The following is a 16137-nucleotide window of genomic DNA, read 5'->3' as shown; positions in this document are numbered from 1 at the left end:
GAAAAACTCCTTTCATAAACAGCGAAAAAGAGCTTGGCTCTTATATGCAGGGTTGTTATCTGCTTGTGCAGTGAGTAGCTGGGCAGGCAGGCACACTGTCGCCAGGTTGGAAAGATGTGGATGCTCTTGAGGAGCCATCAAGGTTTGTATCACGGGCTAACAGCCCGAGCATGATGTTCAGGGTTCACAGCTCTCAAATGTCACCACATCCCTGCGGTACTCATAGAATAATACAACCACTTACACACCCACTCACACACCAAAACAGCCACTGATACACGTACTCACATACCTACAAAACCATTCAAACACCCACTCACAGACCCACACAGCCACTCGCACACACACTCAGACACCTACTCTACACTCATACACCCATTACATACCCACACAACCACACTCACTCACTCACATATCCATACGTCCACTCACACATCTGCTAACGAACCCAAACAGTGGAGTTGGCTGCAGGTGGAGGGGGATTAGATGCAGGGCAAGGCCGCGTATGGCCTGGAATTGACCGCATGCAGAGGGTTGGCTGCATGCACTCACCATGCACTGCTAATTACCCCACATATTACATCAGTCATTCTATTTTCTAGGACATCATTGTTAATATCACTGCATCATTTGCAATAAAATTATTGATGAGAAACTGTGCATGGGGGCATGAGTCATAGTTAACTTACGGCACAAGTTATAGTTTTTTGTGATAACAATAACTAGAACTTCCTTAATTCTATAGTTTTATATATATATATAAAATCTGAACCTAACTATAACGACCCTGTGACATTTGTTTTTTTAGTTATAACCAGTCCCAGCAACGCAACAGCGAGAACAAGGCTGTTTAGCCGAAACACATTCCTGGGGTTGGTTCTAATACTCAAATAAAATCATGTCGGATCATTCCTGAGTCCGCATCTTCTCGTAAGAGTTCAAGTATTATTCTATGAGTACCGCTCCAGCTACCAACACTGAACTATTTTAGGCATATGTTACAAATTATATATTTGGCAGAATTTTCTTTTCTGACCAGGCCTCATCTTAAAAAATTGTCACGCAAGGGACTCCTGGGTTGACTGAGGTGGCTTTCTTGCAGGAACAGGCATAAGGTTCTAATCTGAATCAGTTGATGACATTCTGATCACAGAAAACTAGCAAACTCAAAGAGGTAGCCAAAAAGATGTAATCAGAGAAAAACACCATATGCAAATGATGCATAAGTAAGGAATCTTTCTTTGCTAAAAAAAGACATCCACATGGACGAATCACAATCCTTCCTTGGGATGTCTTACCCTTGTAGAGTCCGCAGGGGATTTGTGTTCGGCTCTTATAATTGTCTCCCGAGAACCATGAGTTTATAAACAAAATAATTAATACAATAGACATGCTGGACTGACTTTATTATTACACATTAGCATTCAACAATAATTGATCAGGTGAAAAAGAACTCTGTGCAACAGATTAGAACAAAATGAACAACATAATTGCGGTCTCTTAAGCCTCTCAGGAGAGTGATCACACACCTTAAAATAGAAGTACATAGTGAAAACACATAGGTGCATATTTATACTAGGGGATCAATAATGGTGCAAAGCTTGCTTTGCACCATTACCATTTTGTAACTCCTGGGTCAGACCAGGCGTAAGGGGGCCTGTGGACCCATATCATGGTTGAATACCATGGAGTGGGTCCACAGGTGCCCTCCTCACACCCCAGTAACACCCCCACCCACACCAGAAGGACATCGGAGGATGGGGGACCCCATTCCAGGTAAGCAGGGTAAGTATAGGTAAGTATTTTATTTTTTAAATTAAAGTGCCATCAGGGGCCCAGCTTTGGGCCTCCTGTATGGCACAGGGTGCAATGCCATGCCCAGGGGAAACTGGTCCCCTCTGCTTGCCATTGGGGTGTTGGCCAGGACTCTAGTCTTTTCTAAGACAGGATTCATGTGGTATGGATGGTTTTGCATCAGAAAATGATGCTAGGCTGGTTAGAGACATTTTTTTGCCTCTAACCAGCCTAACATAATTTTTTGGTACACAACCCCCTTCTTCCATACCCTCAACCCGATCCAGCTAGTGTCATTGTTTTTTTTACACTAGCCCAACCTTTGCACCGGCTTGCGGCATTCCATAAATTTGGAGCCCAGCTGACGGTCTGGAATTACGCAAGCTGGCGCTATACTTTTTGACACAAAACGGCATTTGCGCAGTTTTGAGTCAAAAAGTCTAAATTTGGGCCTTAGTTTATAACATAGGAAAAAACGTAGGGCCTGATTATGATTGCAGCAGTCCATGGACCACCATACCAGCAGTGGCAATCAGATCGCTGCAGCCTTGGAGGTCCGACTGCCACATTACGATGCTGACATTCAGACCGCCAGCGCGCCACTCCCAGGACCATGGATCGCAACGGGTTGGAAGCAGTGCAAGTTGTAGTCAAGCATGGCATTGCTGATTTCGGCATCGCCTTGCTGATTATGACTTGCCTTTCCACCTGCCCTTCCATGGTGGGGCCATGGAAACGTAGGTGTAAAGGCAGGGAAGGGGGGCCACAGGGGGACCTCTGCACTGCCCATGCCTATGGCATGGGCAGTGCAGGGCCTCCCCTGTCAGCACACACGGAATACGCAATGTCTGCCCTGGCAGACAGTGCGCATTCTGAGTGTGCTGCTGGCACACACAATGTGGCAACATTGGCCTCAGCTCTCCCTGAGAGCACTGTGTCCACCGGCTGGCCCTGAGGGAAGTTTGTAATATGGCTGGGGTTGGACCTTTAAACTCCTAATCAGGACCTTAGCGTCTCTGTATTTTTAAATGTATTTTTTTTTTTTTTTAACGCCCTTGAAATTCACTGAAAAAAACAAAAGGTTCAAGTAATGTTATACCTAGGGACAGTAAAAATGACTTTTTTATTTAAAAAAACCCTTACTGAAAAAAGTAAACGATTAAATTACCGTTAAGGTTAGGTGAATTTCTTTGTGACAGCCATAATGTTTTAAGCAAATGAAAACACAGAATGTCACCACTTAAAGTTACAACACCAACTATACTTTGCACACTGCCATGACCTGCTCATGGCCTCACACATAACATCATTCCTGACATGGTCTATGACATAATTTATTACATTACTGGTGACATCTCAAATGACATCATTGATGACACCATTGATCAGTATAATCTTCACAAAATTTTCCAAACAAAGTGTCCTTGAGAATCTTTCAGGGTGATCTGTCAATCGGGGACTGAGAAAAAGGGGGGTCAAAAGTGTGTGTTTCCCATTATTATTCCCATAGGGATTTTGGACACAACCACAGCCCAAACCGCTGGGCAGAATTACACCAAATTTGGTAGAAAGGTAGCTCTTGGTCCAGAAAGAGTGTTGTACTTGGTGCAAATCCATTCAGTAGCTTTTGAAATATTAATAGGAAAATAAAGATAGATATCTTGATGCGCAAAGGAATCAGAAATAATAACAAGCTTGTGCAGGAAAATGAAGAGCTCTGTTTGGCTGGCAAAACACTTCAGCCAGGAGGAGATGGCAGCCATCTCGGGACTTAGATTCAGCTTAGTTCAGAAAAATATAGAAAAGGGGCCAGGGTAGGGACACCCTGACCCCTTGCTCTGGTGGTGGAATCCCAGAGATCCCCCCCCCCCCGAACAAAAAAGCATTTTTTAAAAATGTTTTCGCTGGGATTCGTGGCAGATTGGTGGATCCAGCAATTTTCTTTTTTAAATGAAGCCCCCAGGTAGGCCAGGGGCATTGAAATTTTGAATGTGGGGTGGCACCTGGACTCTCACAGCCAGGGGACTGCCACATCCCCAGGGATAATTTCTTAATACAATACTGGTGTGCCACCCGCTCTGCACCACAGCCCCTGGGCCTGCCTCTTTATCGTGGGCTGATGACGTAAAGGAATACCGGGGATACCCCCCCAGCAGCCTCAGGGATGCCACCTCCTCAGGGATAATCTTGTACTACAATGTGAGGGGCCCGAAGCTCCGGGGGACCACCACCTCCCCGGGATTAATGCCTTTATTGTAATGTGGGGGTGCGCAGCCCTCCCCACATCCCCGTGGACCACCACCTCCCTGTGGCTAAATTTAACTAAGATAGAGGGCCTGTTTCAGACCCCTGGCCCTGGGGACCACTACCTTGCTGAGACTAGTTAACATTGAATGGGGGCCATTGTCATAGTTTGACTCTTGCTCTAGGGAAGACTGCTGGTTTAAGGACACATTACTTATATTTGTAGGTAACTATGCCAGTCCTACAAAAAGTCTCAACTGTCGTCCCAACCCTCCCGGCTCACAAGCAGTACCTCACCAAAAACCCAAACAGTAAAACGTGATTTGTGGCAGCCTTTATGCATGGACTCAAGAGTGCGACATCTAAGGGAATGTCATAGTTAAATGGAGATTACCCCTTTCTCACATGAACAACATGTCTCAATCAAACACACAGGCAATGAACAGTGTGATAAACCTAATCTGCCAAATGCCGTGTCCATGACAAGAACCCCCCCCAACCCTCGTTACCTTGGAATGAGGTCTCTAGATCAGACTCTGTGGGGACATGTAGAGTGGCTCCCATCAAGTTGACGTGCAGCATCAATAGCGTTGATGGCATCTGGCAGGAATCTCTCTATCTGTCTGTGTAGGGTGCATTCATACAGATCTGATCAGACCCCTGACGTAGGTCTGTTCTCAAACAATAAATAGCAAGACATGCTTGGGGCGCCAATTACATAAACAATTCTCTCAAAATCGCAAAGACGGAAAGTACCTAATGTGAATACTTACAGTTTGTTTGGCATTGCCGCTGAGAGTGATGCCTTAGCACAGTGGCACTGATAAATAAAAACAGTGCAGCCATCTTGGAAAGATATAATAAAATAATTGAGCTAAAACAGAGCAAACTAAGGGGGTTATTCTAACTTTGGAGGAGGTGTTAATCCGTCCCAAAAGTGACGGAAAAGTGACGGATTTACCACCAGCCATATTACGAGTCCATTATATCCTATGGAACTCGTAATACGGCTGGTGGTATATCCGTCACTTTACCGTCACTTTTGGGACGGATTAACACTCCTCCAAAGTTAGAATAACCCCCTAAGTAGGGTAAAAGTCACTGGGTTACGGGGCATAAGTCTATAAGCCAGGAGGCTAAGCTAATTCCTGTTTCCCACTAAATCAAGATAGGATTTACTACACCATGTAGCCCTTTCGTGGAGCCATACATGGCCCTGGGGACCCCCATCCCCAGGGCTGTTCCTGCTATGCCCCGGGGTACCCACCCCTAGGACATTGCTGTTGGCATTGACTGGGTGGGAGCTTTGACAGCTTTGACAGTAACTTCTATTGGTGTGGGCAATGGTGGAGGCCTGTATGGCCAGCCCAAAGCCCTGGGGATTACCCCCTCCTCGGTGCTAAATATCAAATTTATGCAGGGGGACCTGCATGGTCCCCCTGCAGCCTTGAGGACTGCCATCTTCCCAGGGCTGAAATAACATGATGAAGGGGGTCCGTAGTGGACCGACGGCCCAGGAGAACACCACCTCTCACGGGCTAGGTCAAATATTGGAGGAGGGCCATACAGCACACCTCGTGGAGCCATGCATGGCCCTGGGACCATTACCCTCCAGAGGCCGGCTTCTGATTTGTTCCAGGGTTCCCACCCCCAAAACATAGCTGTTTGCTCTGCCTTGGCAGGAGCTTTGACAGCTCCTGCCAAGTCTGAGCAAACACTACTCCTCCAGTGGGTGAGAGCTATCAAAGTGCTCTTGCCCACTGAAAGTGTGGATTAGAGGTTTCATCACTTTACCTGCCTGCAGACATGAGGGCAGAGAAAGAGATTAAACTATTGCTCTTGAACACAGGGAGCTGCAAGTTTAGCAGCTCCCTGTGTGGAAGAGCAATATCAGCTCCCACAGGAGCCTGTACACTGGCTGGGACTGCAGGGGCCTTGAGGCTCCCCCTGTGGCTCCATTGTACACTGCGTGCCCAGGAGGCACTCAGGAGACTTGGCTGGGCCTCAGAGGATAGGGCCCCCGGTGCCAAAATGGGCCTGGCGAGGGGGGCCATGCAACTCTCTCCTCTATTAAATGAAGGCTGGGCCCCGGGGATGGAATCCCCAGGACCAAAGTTGGCCCAGGGAGGGAAGCTGCACAGCCCCCTCCCCTAGAGTCTATGGTTCTCCCTTTAATTTGCTACAAGTATGTAAATGCGCAAATCACCTGGAAGCTGTGCCCACTTAGCCCTGTAGAATGCAAAGGTATTATCGCACTTTACCAGGCTGAAGAAATGCTTACCAAATCCCCCCTGCCCCCTGTGTTCCCCTCCAATTTTGGTGGCACGTTCTTAATGCTGAGGAATAAAAGGACATCCCACCAAACAAAGAGGAATTACCTCAAATAGCCAAGAGGAAGGACCCTTGTTTGGAGGAGATTTACATCTTTATAGTATCATTGTCCCCCATATAGGAGGACTCATGTTATCACAGAATTCTAGAGTAAGAGGCAAAATGAACAATCTTGTTGCCAAAACGCACACAAAGACATTGGAGACATTTCTTTGTGCACCATTACACAGCTGTAGTGTAGAATCCATACTGGACATTTATCCAAGGAAGCAGAAAGAACTCCACTTGAGTCTATATTTTATGCAAAGCTGTGGAATCTTTTTGGATAAAAGGGCAGGTGAGGTTCCTTTGTGACCATGTCACTCACACAGCTACTGACTAAACCCACAAGACACTCATACACCCACTCACAATTGCATTCAGACACTCACTCAGACACTCATGCACCCACTCACAGATGCACTCAGAGACACACACACCCACTCACAGACCCACTTAGACACTCACACACCAACTCACAGACCCATTCAGGCTCACGCATCCACCGACAGACACACTCAGAGACTCATGTACCCATTCACAAATCTACTTAAACACTCTGGTGCCCAATGACAGACCCACTTAGACACTCACACACCCACTCACATACCCACTCGGAGATTCACGCACCCACTCACAGAACCACTCAAAGACTCACTCACTTACAGACCCACTCAGAGACTCACACACTCACTCACAGACCCACTCAGAGACTCACATGCCCACTTACAGAGACTGGAAGGCTCACTCACAGACCCACTTAGACACTCATGCACCCACTTACAGACCCACTCAGACAGTGGTGGTTGGATTAACATTTAACAGCAAAAAATCCTTTTCGTTAAAAAACCCACACAAATTTACTGAAAAAAAACAAAGGTTACAGGGACATTATAGTTAGAAAATAGAATTAAAAATACATAGAAATTCACTCAAAAAACCAAAGGTTAGAGGGATGGTATAGGTAGGTTCTGAATGTACTCACACAAAACAAGAGAAATTCAGCAGTCATAGTTAGAGTTATTTCAAGTAATTATAACTCACAGCCTAAGGTAACTATAACTCGAGCCCTCACCGTGCACTTACCCTGGATATTACATCTCTCATGACATCTTCTGTGACATCATTGATAATGCCACTGTAACATTTGCAGTAAAATTGATAAGAAAACTGTGCATGGTGAGGTTGCGAGTTATAGTTACCTTAGACCCCAACAGGGATTTTAAGCACAACTACCAGCCCGATCCACTGGATAGAATTACACCAAATTTGGCAGAAAGGTAGATCTTGGTCCAGAAAGAGTACTTTTTGTAAAATGATGTAAATCTGTTAAGTAGTTTTAGAGTTATTAAAGAAAATGTATTCACATATATATACAGATGCTGTTCTACCACAGATTCACCGCAGTGGATCTGCATATCTATGAGCCAACAGCAATGCCATGATTGGCTGGCTGCAATCTGATAGGAAAGTTGAGGCTGCCATTTTGTGTTTCAGTACTCGGTCGAGGGTGAGGGAATAAAACTTTAAATTGATAGAAGGATTCAGAATAGAGGTACTCTGATCCCATGGGACTGATGGAGGGGTCTGTGAGGGGCACCCCATTGGCAAAACATTGCCTAAAAATATTTTTTTGTGGGTGTGTGAAGATCTACAGATTCACTGTGGTCCTCAGCACGGCCCCCTGTGTGAATCTGCAACAGATCCATACCCCAATTAAGAAACATACACATACTCATAGACCCACTCACTCACACAACCACTCACACACCCACTCACACATCCATACAGCTAGTCACACACCCACTCACACAACAATACAGTGACTCTCACATCTACTCGGAGACCCAGAGAACCACTCACACATCTACTCACAGACTCACACAGTCACTCACCCACCCATTCACAAACACCCTTCATGTATATCTCCATATGTCACTTACACACCCACTCACAGACCCACAAGTCAATCACACACCCACTCACACACGTACACACCCACTTACACCCTCACACAACCACTTACACACTCACACACCAAAACAGCCACTGATACACGTACTCACATACCTACAAAACCATTCAAACACCCACTCACAGACCCACACAGCCACTCGCACACACACTCAGACACCTACTCTACACTCATACACCCATTATATACCCACACAACCACACTCACTCACTCACATATCCATACGTCCACTCACACATCTGCTAACAAACCCAAACAGTGGAGTTGGCTGCAGGTGGGGGGGATACGATGCAGGGCAAGGCCGCGTATGGCCTGGAATTGACCGCATGCAGAGGGTTGGCTGCATGCACTCACCATGCACTGCTAATTACTCCACATATTACATCAGTCATTCTATTTTCTAGGACATCATTGTTAATATCACTGCATCATTTGCAATAAAATAATTGATGAGAAACTGTGCATGGGGGCGTGAGTCATAGTTAACTTAGGGCACAAGTTATAGTTTTTTGTGATAACAATAACTAGAACTTGCTTAATTCTATAGTTTTATACATATATATATCAAATCTGAACCTAACTATAACGACCCTGTGACATTTGTTTTTTTAGTTATAACCAGTCCCAGCAACGCAACAGCGAGAACAAGGCTGTTTAGCCGAAACACATTCCTGGGGTTGGTTCTAATACTCAAATAAAATCATGTCGGATCATTCCTGAGTCCGCATCTTCTTGTAAGAGTTCAATTTGGGATTTATATTTATGGTAGTTGTGCCGGACATTACATGCCACTCCTTTAGCAGGCAGCTCGGCGGAAGCAGCAAATGAGGAGCAATATGTATCTGTGTGTGCGCACATATATATATATATATATATATATATATATATATATATATATATATATATATATATATATATCAATTTTATCTGACATACTTACAAATTCATTGTAAAGGTATAGGTGTGGAAAATACTTGCATGCTAAAGTATGCCTAGTAAAGATGTGTGGTGAAGTCACTAGTTGTAATGTCACACACTGAGCACAAAACTGAAAACAACTTAAAAAGTCGCAGAATCTGTTGACTATATACCCATTAAGAAGTAGTGGGGGGCTCCACATTTTGTTAAAGAATACAACTTATAATAAAATTACTTTCAATGTTTCCAATCAATGACATTTAAACTCTATCAATGCAGTATGTGTTGCTGATTTTTAAGCATTAATCTAAGAGATATATCTCCACTTAGTTACTGTAACGAAATGCCTCTTTTTGTATGAACATCCCCCCCACCCATCAAGTTTTTGATCTCATGCTGCTGATTGCTGATTTTTTTACTCGGAAAGTACACTGAGCCCAATTGATTTACCCACAATCGGCATAAGTTAACTTACTTATAAGTCATTAGTATATGGTATCAGAGGTACCTAGGGCCTGTACGTTAGTTGTCCCTCATGAACTGCAGCACCTAGTGTGCTAACACAGGGGTGGTAAAGCAACACATGCCTCCCAGTCCACCTCTGCAGACTGGCAGAGCAGTTTTAAAACACTAACCCTGATTTTGCAATTTAAACCCATGGAAACTCCCAAACCTACCTTTTTAATATTTAGAAGTCACCTCTAAGGCAGCCCTACTGATCCCTAAAGGAAGGATGCATTTTATTAAAAACATGGATATGTGTTTTATTAACTTTAGATGTCCTGACAGTAAAAACTCTGCACTGTTGTTTTTACTGTGTATTTACTGTGAAGAGGCTAGTAACTCCATTGGCAAGTCTGATACTGATAACTCAGCAGCGCTAACTTCCAAATGGCACTACTAAATATGGTACTTCAAGACATCAATTATATCATTTCAATACACCTAACCTGTTGTTCAAATGAATCTTTTTGGAATTTTTACACAAATGGCACTTTAGAAAGTTGCAACTTGTTGCACAAATTTTCCAGTAGCTGTGTATTCAGGTCTCCTAGAGAAAGGAGTGAATGACTCCCAGGAAGAGGAACAAAGGGTCTGTCAAAAGCAGATGCGTGACTTCTTCCTGGCAGGATGGCGAGAACGGGTGTGAGCCTAGAAGGTGAGCTTTAGCGGGGAAGCTGCTTTTGAAGTGCAAATGGAGGTCACACGTTGAATCGCTTCACCTTTCTTTGAACAGACAGGTTGGCATCTTTGAAAGAGAGGGTGGAAGCTGTTTTCAAACTGTTTTTTTCTGAGGACGTGTACTCCCCAGGTAGACACACCTCTGGTTTGGGCTAGGGACTGCCACACACCAAGAGAAGGGCTCTGCTATGTTGAGTGTAGGCAGTGTAGTGCATTCTAGGCTAGCCAGATGCCATACTTGGCAGGAAGTGGTCATCAGGCAGGAGGGGACCTGGGTGCTCGACGGCTAGTTACCATATCCCCTTAGCTCATTGTAGTCAAAACCCTGGCACTCAGACCACACTTGAACCAGAGACAGGACTGAAGAATAACTGCCCTGCTGATCCCTTGACCCAGCAAATAGAGACTGAACCATAGGCTGGACTGGTCCTGCTACATCTTGGATTCGCAAAGAAACCACTGTGCCTGTGACGTCGAGCTTGAGGAAAAGTAATCCCTGAGTATGGTGGCTGAATCACTGTTACACTCACACAGCTATAAAAGCTGGGAAGCCTACCCCATTGAACTTCCAGCACCAAGAATTGTGACCTTTCCTGAATACTGAGGTGCAGCCTGGGAGACCAAGTTCCAACCCCAAAAAGTTGTACCTGTGTCCACTGGACCCGAGGGAGTCATTGAAGTGCAGTTTTGTCACCCAGCATGGCAGTTACTGCAAGTTAAAGGTAACTGCTGGTTTTGTTGTAACCACAGATGAGAAGAACAATGGAAACTGATACTGTGCTGGACTTCACTGGACTTCATGGGACCTCGACCCTTGATATCAAAGGTGCCCTTCCATGTTTGTGGACCATGAAGACCCCTAACACACCCAGCTCAGCATCCTCAATATTCTTTAGTATTGTCAGATGCATCTTGCATCCAGCCTGCATCCTGCATCTTCGGACCACTCCTTGGACTTCTACAGAAGTTCACCCATAGGACATGGAACTGGACTGGAGACTGTCTGAACATCGCAGCAGCTCTTCAACTGGACCTGACTCGTCCCTTGTGACAGGCACGCCAACAGAGTTGGACCCTTACAAGAGTGCCTTTACAGTTAGGCCACTGGAATTATGTGATTGTGGAGCCGTAGTGATTTTTAGTTTATGATAAATAAGCCACATTTGAAGCAAAAACTCTAGCTCAAATGATTCAAAAGTTACTGAAAACACATCGACCCCTGCTGCCATGCAGTGCAAGGCAGTTTGAAAAGGTTGCCAATGTCCAGACAGTATTAGCATGTGTAAAAATGACAAAATAATGTCTGCAGGAAACTTAAGACTTAAGGAGCATGTAATTTTTTCTTCCTTGAAGGCTGTAAAACCTATTTTTACCCTGCAGTGGTGTCAGCAACCGGGAGGGCTAAGGAGTTTGGTCAATTTTGTGTCTTTGGGTCTTTGTGGCTACGTTAAAGATCATAAGTGGGATTCTCACCTGCTCCAGGCTCTCAAGCTGCATATAACTGGATCTATATAGATGTTCTTGATCAACTTACAATGAAAATCAGGATCATGTGGGACATCAAATCTTACGCTCTGCCATCAACTCTCTGGAGGGGCATGGCATGGGTCAGAAGAAGCTTGTTCTAGTAGGTAATTTTAATTGTAATTTGTGCATTAGTTCCTTAACCCCGGATGATGTGAACTCGAGATATATGATTGCAGAGGGGCTCCATATGGCACATGCATCTGAGGGTAGTGAGCTTAACACCTTTTTACATACCTACAATCTGGTTTTCACCTTAGAGGAGCTTATAAATTCAATTAAGCCCCATAATACCCCCATATTTAAAGGGAGAGGCTGCACATCAATGATAGACTTTATTTTTGTTTCAGTTCCTTTGTTCTTGTCTATGTCAAGTTTTAACATCATGCATAGCCCTTTCAGTGATCATAATCTCCTGTCACTATGTACTTGGGAATAAAGGGGTGGGATAGAGCCGTTATTAGCAACACAGGGTGGGCCTACTGCCATCTGATCAAATTAGAGAGCTAAGTTTGTCACTAGTGGACCCTAGGGTTTTCAACTTATTACTCTTTACCGAATGTTGGCAGGAGATTCCTACTTGTTTGGATACAAGTGCTTTGGGCGTGGCAATCCTGAATGTTTTTCCAGGGATCACTTGAAAGGTGCTGGCTCTGCTCTTGGCCCCAGTGATCAAACCCAAATAAGACCACCCCAGATGGTTTGAGCAAGACTGCTCCAAGTGTCCTCGCCTCCAGAAAGTTTCTCTTAAACAGTCCACCAGAGACAGGGAACGCGTTGCCAAACGTCAGAAAGATTGCAAGATGGACCTCAAGAATCATAAGCATATTCTACGTAAGACCACCTGGGATGATTTAGCCCAAGCCAGTGAATTTAGAGAAAGTACCATTTTTTTGGCGGGTGATAAATAGGCCCTGTTTTGCCGAGCCTTTGGGGCCACAATATGCCATCACATTTCGGAACAGCAGTGTGTGGAATACTTTAAGGGCATTTACAAAGCTGGGTGACCTGATGGTGAGATGGGTCAGGCAGGCTTCATGCTGGAAAGAGGCAATGGTGTTTTCACCCTGAGGATGTTTATCAGGGTATTAAGCTTTATTTTGTTATAAGACTCAAGGCGTGCATTGGCATACCTCTTGACATATCTTGGATAACATTTAGGTTTGGGGACCTGTTTGACCTTCTTTTAAAATGCTGCGTGACGGACGGAGCCCTGCTTTCATGACCCTCGGCCATTATTGTCCTGATCTTCATGAAGGGGGATAAGGACAACCCACAGTGCTACTGTCCAATATTGCTTTTTCATGCAGTAGTACGAATCCTTAGGAGAATTTTACTTAATTTACAATTGTGGACAGACGAAAATAATATATTCTCAGAGGTACAATATTGCTTTAGGTCAAGTCAAGTCGACTATCGACCAGTGCCTTAATCTATACTTATTCATAAATAAGTATACTGTTGCCCAGTCTGTCTCACTTCACCTGGCATCCATGGCACTCACAATTGCGTTCAATGGTGTTAGCCGCGAGAAGCTCTGGGATCTGCGCCTTCTGATGGGTGTGGACCCTAAGAAAGTATCACTTCTTCCAAACGTCCATGCTTGCACTTCTACTGCGGTTTGATACTCACAGTGGGCAGAGCTCACGGAGCACTTTTGAACTACCAGGGGAGTGCACCAGAGTTGTATACTCATCTCATTCTTATTCACCCTCTACTTAAATGGATTGGAACAAGCCCTCCTTTTGGTACAGGCTGATTGCCTAGGGGGGGAACCAGATTGCTTCCAGTTTTGCTGTTTGCCGATGAATGGGTGCATATGGCCCACACAAAGGCAGGATTGCAGTCCTTGTTAGACAAGTTTGTTGCCTTCATGGACAGTTTGGATCTGGTGGTCAACTTCTCTTAATCATGTTTTGGTAGCTGGCCCTCGACCCACATGTTTCAAAATGTTTATGTTGGCGAACCATACTTTGGTCAAGATTCCAGCCTTTCCCTACCAGGGGATACTTTTTGATGCCAATATGAGTAGCAACCCCCTGGTTGAGGGCAAGACTTGTAATTTGATTAAGACTACTGGGAAGGTAGCCAGCTTTGGCCAGAGGTTGGGTTCTTGGTCACCAGATACCCTAGTCAAGCTTTTTCAGTCCAAGTGCACCTCCAAGGTGTTATATGGCAGCAAAGATATGGATCAGTTGATAAGATTCAACTCATATAAAATATGTTTTTAAGGAATATTCTGTGGGTCCCACAAAGTACCATGGCTTTCTTTGTTCATGAGGAGCTAGGTGTTAGATACATTAGCGATCTTATTGCTCTCAGAGCTATACTGTTATGGGTTACGTTATGGACTTGGAAGGGTTCTCAGCTAAATGGGTTGATCGTATCAGATTGTTTATCTCTTGATCACTTGTATAAAATCCCTCTGTTTGCCTATGTAAAGGCAGCTCTACCTAGCCTGTGGAGGGCGGATATATTTTATAACCATCACTCCCTGTGCCCTTCAGAGAAAAATAGGGTATGGCATTTATGTTTCGAGCGTGCCTCAATACAACATGATCATTTAGAGCTTGTGAAACCTATGGTATGAGGTCATCTAATACTGTCCAGGGCATAGAGCCATACCTCTCCTTCCTATCCAATGAAAGTGATAGTGATAGATTTGTGGTGGCACAATTCTGATTTAATTTCCTACAAGAACATGTAGCCACCAAGAGTGGTTGGTCTCATCCTGGTATTCTAGGGCCTCTGGCTGTGACAGTGTGTCTCCTCAGGATAGCCTACATTTTGCATTGTTGTGTAAATATTTTCAGGTGCCCAGGAAGCAATTCCTTCTCCCATTATTGTAAGCTCTGAACTTGGCACAAGCTTGCCCGATGGTTATGTATCTGCAAGTTTTTTTCATGCTGCTGTGGGATCTAGGCGTGCCAGACTAATTTTGATGTGATATTAGAGTATTATTTGTTGTGTTTGACTGCTGACATATTTTATCCTTTTTAACCTTTTAAGCTGGTACATGAATGTATATGTTGTTGTTTTAATTTTCTTTCATGATTGTATCTATAATTGAATAAAGATTTATGTGATGATGATGACAAAATAATAAAGTAATACTATCACTAGATGATTACACTGCATAATTTGCCTTTTCTCATAGCATAATATTCTAAACACTGCCACTTAATTAGGATCTCCCCTGCCTTATAATTCCTAATGGCCCTGCTTATATCAATGTTCAAGTTATTTCTTGTGGCTAACCCTAAACCTCAAGACCTGGAACAACAACCTATTGCCTCCGTAAAAAGCAGTGATTTATTGTTTCTTTAAAAAATAGTATCTCTTTTTGTCAATGTGGTTTCTATTTAAAGATAACAATGCCATCATCTATTTCTAAACATTTCTGTCAAGTTTTTATTGTGTTGCTTTTTCTTATTACTCAGATATTTTGATACTTTTAACTGCTTCACATTTAATAACAATAACCTAACTAGACCTGATACAGAACTGTGCCTTTATTACATGGTGAGTTTGCACAATCACAGCATGCAATAAACCACTTTTCTCACATTTGTGCCTAGCGGTGGGATCCAGAACTTGTGTTAATATGTTTGAAAACTTAAAAATACATCAAGTCAACTTTTAAAATGAGTATTTGTTATTGCCAATCAAATTTGCTTAATTTAGTCTAGTTCTGAAATATCAAATTCACTGTTTCCTAGAGTTAGCAAACATAAACATTTTAGAATTTTAAAAGTCTTAACACATTTGGAAAATATCTAAAAAAAAAGTGATAACAAGTTCAGGAGACATGGAGGGCAGCTTGGCCATCCTTCTACACTCAAAACCAACAAATTGAGAGCTTTGTGTAAGGACTGGAAGATCATTTTAGGGTCCGCGTCCTAGAATGAGCCCTGGAGAAAGCCCCCTAGGGCCTAGGAAACATTAAATTACCCTTGACAGTGTGGAAGACGATGATGACAGGAGAGGCACCTATAAGGATGAGGGGGTGACACACTGACCCCTTACACTTGTGCTAGAGTCCGTTCGAAATATGGAAGTGAAAAGAGCTCTGCTTTAGAGAGGGGCCATGGGGACCTTGAGGCCTTGATAAGCCTTGCAGTTTGGGATGA

The sequence above is a fragment of the Pleurodeles waltl genome, chromosome 7 (assembly GCF_031143425.1).
Source record: "Pleurodeles waltl isolate 20211129_DDA chromosome 7, aPleWal1.hap1.20221129, whole genome shotgun sequence".
NCBI classification, from domain to species: domain Eukaryota; kingdom Metazoa; phylum Chordata; class Amphibia; order Caudata; family Salamandridae; genus Pleurodeles; species Pleurodeles waltl.
The sequence above is the reverse complement of the archived record's forward strand: the minus strand, read 5'-3'. Positions refer to the sequence as shown.